The following is a 6,732-nucleotide window of genomic DNA, read 5'->3' as shown; positions in this document are numbered from 1 at the left end:
ATAGCGGCATGTTCTGGCACAGATAAATTGAACAGTCGGCCCTTAGGGAACTTACTACCAGGAATCAAATTAATAGCGCAATCACAGTCCCTATGAGGAGGTAGGGCACTGGACTTGGGCTCATCAAATACATCCTGGTAATCCGACAAAAACTCAGGGACTTCAGAAGGAGTGGAAGAAGAAATTGACATCAAAGGAACATCACCATGTATCCCTTGACAACCCCAACTAGACACAGACATTGATTTCCAATCCAGTACTGGATTATGAACCTGTAACCATGGCAAACCCAACACGACAACATCATGCAAATTATGCAACACCAAAAAGCGAATATCTTCCTGATGTGTGGGAGCCATGTACATGGTCAGCTGAGTCCAGTACTGAGGTTTATTCTTGGCCAATGGCGTAGCATCAATCACCCTCAAGGGAATAGGACTCCTCAAAGGCTCCAAGGAAAAACCACAGCGCCTGGCAAACTCCAAGTCCATCAAGTTCAGGGCAGCGCCTGAATCCACAAATGCCATAACAGAGCAGGACGACAGTGAGCAAATCAGAGTAACAGATAAATTTAGGCTGCAAAGTACTAATGGTGACAGACCTAGCGAACCTCTTAGTGCGCTTAGGACAATCAGAGATAGCATGAGAGGAGTCACCACAGTAAAAACACAGCCCATTCTGACGTCTGTGTTCTTGCCGTTCAGCTCTGGTCAAAGTCCTATCACATTGCATAGGCTCAGGCCTCCGCTCAGAGGACACCGCCAAATGGTGCACAACTTTGCGCTCGCGCAAACGCCGATCGATCTGAATGGCCAAAGACATTGACTCATTCAGACCAGCAGGCGTGGGGAACCCCACCATAACATCCTTAAGGGCTTCAGAAAGACCCTTTCTGAAAATTGCTGCCAGGGCACACTCATTCCATTGAGTAAGCACAGACCACTTTCTAAACTTCTGGCAATATACTTCTGCCTCATCCTGACCCTGACATAGAGTCAGCAAGATCTTTTCCGCCTGATCCACAGAATTAGGTTCGTCATAAAGCAATCCAAGCGCTAGAAAAAATGCATCCACATTAAGAAATGCAGGATTTCCTGGCTCAAGGGAGAATGCCCAGTCTTGCGGATCACCACGCAACAAAGAAATAATAATCTTTACTTGCAGAATGGGATCACCAGAGGAGCGGGGTTTCAGAGCAAGAAACAGTCTGCAATTATTTTTGAAATTCAAAAATGTAGATCTATCCCCAGAAAACTAATCAGGAATTGGAATTCTAGGCTCTAACATCGGATTCCGAACTACATAATCTTGAATACTCTGTACCCTAGCAGTGAGTTGATCCACACAAGAGGACAAACCTTGAATATCCATATCTACACCTGAGTCCTGAACCACCCAGAGGTTAAGGGGAAAAGAAAGACAAAACAAGCTGCAAAGAAAAAAAAATTGACTCAGAACTTCTCTTATCCCTCTTTTGAGATGCATTAACACTTTGTTGGCCAGCTGTACTGTTATGGACCTGGTGGTTAGGAGCACCCGAAGTGACCTGATGGTTAAAACAGAAAACCTGGGACAAGCTCTGAGGAGGTGGTAACTCTACTGACCGCAATCCCTAATCCCATCACACACACTAGAAATAGCCGTGGAGCGTACCTAACTCTCCCTAGATGCCTCTTCACAGCCTAAGAGCTAACTACCCCTAAAGATAGAAATAGCAGCCTACCTTGCCTCAGAGAAATTCCCCAAAGTAAAGGTAGCCCCCCACAAATATTAACTGTGAGTTAAGAGGGAAGTGACAAACACAGGAATGAAACAGATTTTAGCAAACGAGGCCGAATCTTCTCTAGATAGACAGAGGATAGGAAAGGGAACTATGCGGTCAGTACTAAAAACTACAAAAACCACGCAGAGTGTGCAAAAAGACCTCCACACCGACTCACGGTGTGGAGGTGCAGCTCTGCACCCCCAGAGCTTCCAGCTAGCAAGGAAATAGCATAATAGCAAGCTGGACTAGGAACATAGCATGTACTGAAAAATATATTCAAAAAACCGATGAACAGCAAATGACTAGCAAAGACTTAGCTTCTGCTGGAGTAGACAGGTCATCAGAGAAATCCAAGAGAGATCTGAACCAGTACTGAGACATTGACAGCTGGCATGAACTAACGACCTGGGCAGAGTTAAATAGGGAAGCCAGCAGAAGCAATAAACGAAGGCAGCTGAGAAAGCCAACCTCAAAGATCAGCAGTTCCACTCAAAGCCACCAGAGGGTGTCCAAGGACAGAACTCACCAAAGTACCATTCACGACCACAGGAGGGAGCACGAGAACGGAATTCACAACACTGAGGTACCCCAACAGTGAGAGGAAGAGGAGATGAAGTGGAGCCAGCAAACAAAACACTGAAGGAGCGGTCAGAAAGATAGGAAGAGAATCAGGAGAGAGCAGTGTCGAGAAGAATGAGTAGAGAGTGGTCACCGTTACACTTTGCTGTCAGAAGGTCATTGGTGACTTTGATGAGTGCAGTTTCTGTCGAATGTAGGGGGCGGAAACAGGAATGTGAAGGGTCTAGGAGCGAGTGAGTGGAGAGGTAACGGGTAAGGCGGGAGTAGACTAGGCGCTCCAAGAGTTTAGAGATGAAGGGGAGATTCGAGACTTGTCTGTAGTTATTTGTGCAGGATGGGTCGAGAGAGGGTTTCTTTAGTAATGGAGTAATGATAGAGTGTTTGAAGGAGCAGGGGAAAATGCCAGAGGAGAGGGAGAGATTAAAGATTGTAGTTAGGTGAGTTGTGACAACTTGAGAGAGCGACTGGAGGAGATGAGAGGGAATGGGGTCAGTAGTGCATGTAGTCGGACAAGAAGAAGAGAGGAGCCCGGAGAAGACTTCTTCTGTGATGGGATCAAATGTGGAGAGTGAGCCAGGGGAAATGCAGGGAGGGATGGAGTCACTGCACTTGGTGGCTGGGAGCCGATTTCCTGACAGATATTATCTATTTTCTCTATAAAGTGGGAGGCCAGGTCATCAGCACAAATGTCTGTGATAGGGGCTTGATGGATAGCGAGGAGATCAGGGTGGTGAAGTAGGTCTGTTTGGCGAGGTGAAGGGCAGAATTATAGGTTCTTAACATAAATTTGAAGTGGATTAAGTTTTCTGGTGTGCGAGTATTCCTCGCACACCTAGAACATCGCTGCAGAAGCAGAGTTTGCGATGTGAGCCAGGGCTGTTTTACTCTGTGTTTGGAGGTTCTGAGTGTGAGGGGCGCTACTTGGTGAAGGGTACTTCTAAGAGTGTCATTGTAATGATATACAGCCAGATCAGGACAGGAAAAAGAGCAGATTGGGGACAGTGATGAGTGTACGGAGTCTGAAAGTGTATGAGAGTTAATGGCGTGTAGATTTCTGAATGTGTGGTAGGTAGGAGTGTGCTGGGGTGGGCGAGGAATTGTGAGTGTGAAGGAGAGAATGTTGTGGTCAGAAAGGGGAAGCGGTGAGTTATCTAGGTAGGAGATTGAGCAGAGCCGGGTGAAGAACAGGCCAAGGGTGTTACCGTCTTTATGTGTTTCAGAGGTTGAGAGCTGTGAGAGGCCGAGAGAAGTGGTTAGTGATAGAAGCTGGGATGCAGATGTGGAAGTGGGGCTGTTTATGGGGATGTTGAAGTCTCCCAGGATAAGGGTCGGGAGTTCTGAGGACATGAAGTGCGGCAGCCAGGCAGCGAAATGGTTCAGGAAGTGGGTGAGCCTGGGGGCCGGTATATGACTGCTACTCTGAGGGAGAGGGGATGAAAGAGCCTGATGGTGTTGACCTCAACAGAAGGGAATGTGTTATGACCTGGTGGTTAAGAGGCCACACTGATATGACCTGGTGGCTAAAACGCAACATGGGACGAGCTCTGAGGAGGTGGTATCTCTACTGACCGCAGTCCCTAATCCTAACAACAACACTAGTAATAGCCGTGGGATGTTCCTGACTCTCCCTAGACACCTCTTCACAGCCTAAGAATTAACTACCCCTAAAGAAGGAAATAGAAAGCTATCTTGCCTCAGAGAAAACCCCAAAAGGAAAGATAGCCCCCCACAAATATTGACTGTGAGTGGAGAGGGAAATGACATACACAGAAATGAAATCAGTTTTCAGCAAAGGAGGCCAATACTAAACTTGATAGACAGAGAGAAAAGGATACTGTGCGGTCAGTATTAAAAACTACAAAAATCCACGCAGAGTTTACAAAAATGAACTCCACACCGACTCACGGTGTGGAGGGGCAAATCTGCTTCCCAGAGCTTCCAGCTAGCCTGAATATGACATAGTGACAAGCTGGACAAAAAGAGACATATTTGCAAAGCAATAGTGTCCAAGAAAATGGACAAACAAGAACTAGCAGAAACTTATCTTTTGCTGACAAGGACAGGCAATATGAGAAATCCAAGGAGAGAACCAAATCCAGCCCAGAGCAGGTTTAAATAACAAACCCAGGCAAGGCGATCAGTGATGGCAGCTGCTACAGCTACCTAACGGAGCAGCAGTTCCACTCGAAACCACCAGAGGGAGCCCAAGGGCAGAACTCACAAAAATACCATTAGCAACCACAGGAGGGAGCTCCAGAACGGAATTCACAACAGGAATGAGAGTGATCGCACTGGGGGGGTAATGACCTGGAAGGTGCATTGTGAGGACAGGAGATGCCGACTCCACCATCATGTCTGTTTGTTGGTCTCGGGGAATGGGAGAATTGTAGGCCACCATGGGAAATGGCAGCAGGGGAGACAGTGTCATAATCCTGAATCCAGTTTTCAGTGAGGGCCAACAAATTCAGAGAGTTGTTCAGAAAGTAATTGTGCAGAAAAGGAAGTTTGTTACATACAGACCGTGGATTCCAAAGGGCACAATTAAAAGAAGTATATGAAAGAGTGCAAGTAATAATAATAAGGTCAGTATGGTTATGATATGAGGTAGGATAGGGGTTGGGGATGGTGGACCAGGGTTGGGGGAGATGTCCCCTGAAATCAGTAGGAGTAGGAAGATAAAGAGCAAGTAGATATTGGACTAAGTTTTTTTGTGCAGTGTATTTGGGCAAGATAGTCTGAGGTTTTTTAGGAAGTGCTTGGGAGCTGTACATGGGAGAGGGAAGGAGAGAGGATGTATATGAGTCGTGATTGAGGGGGGATGGTGCTGTGAATGTGGATGGCAAGGGAACATAGGATGATAGGAATAAAGCACATGGATAGAAGGGAGAGCAGAGTGTGGGTTACCTGACTCCTGCCCTGACTAACTGCCATTGAATAACTGCCTTTTTATTGATGCATATCTTCGGGATGCTTTGCGTTGGGGATGCTCGCGTGCACCCCCACATGTGTGCACCCCTAAGGATGTTTCTAAATTTGTAGTCCAGAATGCTGGGTCAGAAGAGATGGATTGTGGGAACTGATTAGGGATAATTTGGCAGCTGGGGTGGTTAGATGATCAAAGACATTGGGGCTGGCTACATCTATATGCTATAACACCTTCCACCAAATAACATCTAGAGTGACCACAGTCATGGATATATATCAAACAGTGAGTAAAATGTACAATGCAACAAAGGAATTATAACAATCATTAAAGGGACTCTGTCACCTGAATTTGGAGGGAACAATTTTCAGCCATAGGGGCGGGGTTTTCGGGTGTTTGATTCACCCTTTCCTTACCCGCTGGCTGCATGCTGGCTGCAATATTGGATTGAAGTTCATTCTCTGTCCTCCATAGTACACGCCTGCGTAAGGCAAGATTGCCTTGTGCAGGCATGTACTACGGAGGACAGAGAATGAACTTCAATCCAATATTGCAGCCAGCATGCAGCCAGCGGGTAAGGAAAGGGTGAATCAAACACCCGAAAACCCCGCCCCTATGGCTGAAAATTGTAGTTACTTACCGATAACGGTATTTCTCTGATCCCATGATGGCACCACGGAGAGAGGGGTCCGCCCCCAGGGACAGGAAACCTACAGGTGAAAAAGGGCGTACCTCTCTCCCACATCAGTTGGTTTACAGAGCCTTATACAGAACTTCAGCTGCAACTCAACGTTTGTACAAATTAATTAAATTAACTTAACAGAGGCACCGTGACTAAAGCTAATTATTAATACATTATAATGTGCACACCTGTGTGTGAAAAGGGAGGGAATATACGGGTGCCATCATGGGATCAGAGAAATACCGTTATCGGTAAGTAACTACAATTTTCTCTATCCCCATGATGGCACCACGGAGAGATTTGCATAGATTGTAACTCTTAGGGAGAGACCACTGCCTCTAGAACCCTTCGCCCAAAGGTGAGATCAGAGGAGGTCAGGTCTAAACGGTAATGTTTGAAAAATGTAGACTGGGAAGACCAAGTGGCCGCTCTACATATCTGTTGTATTGAAGCGCCAGCTCTCTCCGCCCAGGATGATGCCACTGCTCTGGTTGAATGAGCCTTTATATTCTCCGGGATGGCCGTCCCACCAGAAGAGTAGTATAGGGTGATGGCATCTCTTATCCACCTCGCTAACGTGGCTTTCGATGCTTTTTGTCCCTTCCGTGGGCCCTGGAAGCAGACAAACAGAGCCCTATCCTTCCTGCACTCTCTAGTGGCTGAAAGATATTGGGCTAGGCATCTTTTTACATCTAGGGTATGCAGTGTTTTTTCCCCCTCATTTTTGGGGTTGGGACAAAATGAGGGCAGAGAGATCTCTTGTGTCCTATGAAATTGTGACGC

The sequence above is a fragment of the Ranitomeya variabilis genome, chromosome 1, assembly GCF_051348905.1.
Source record: "Ranitomeya variabilis isolate aRanVar5 chromosome 1, aRanVar5.hap1, whole genome shotgun sequence".
NCBI lineage: Eukaryota > Metazoa > Chordata > Amphibia > Anura > Dendrobatidae > Ranitomeya > Ranitomeya variabilis.
Note: the sequence above shows the minus strand (reverse complement) of the source record.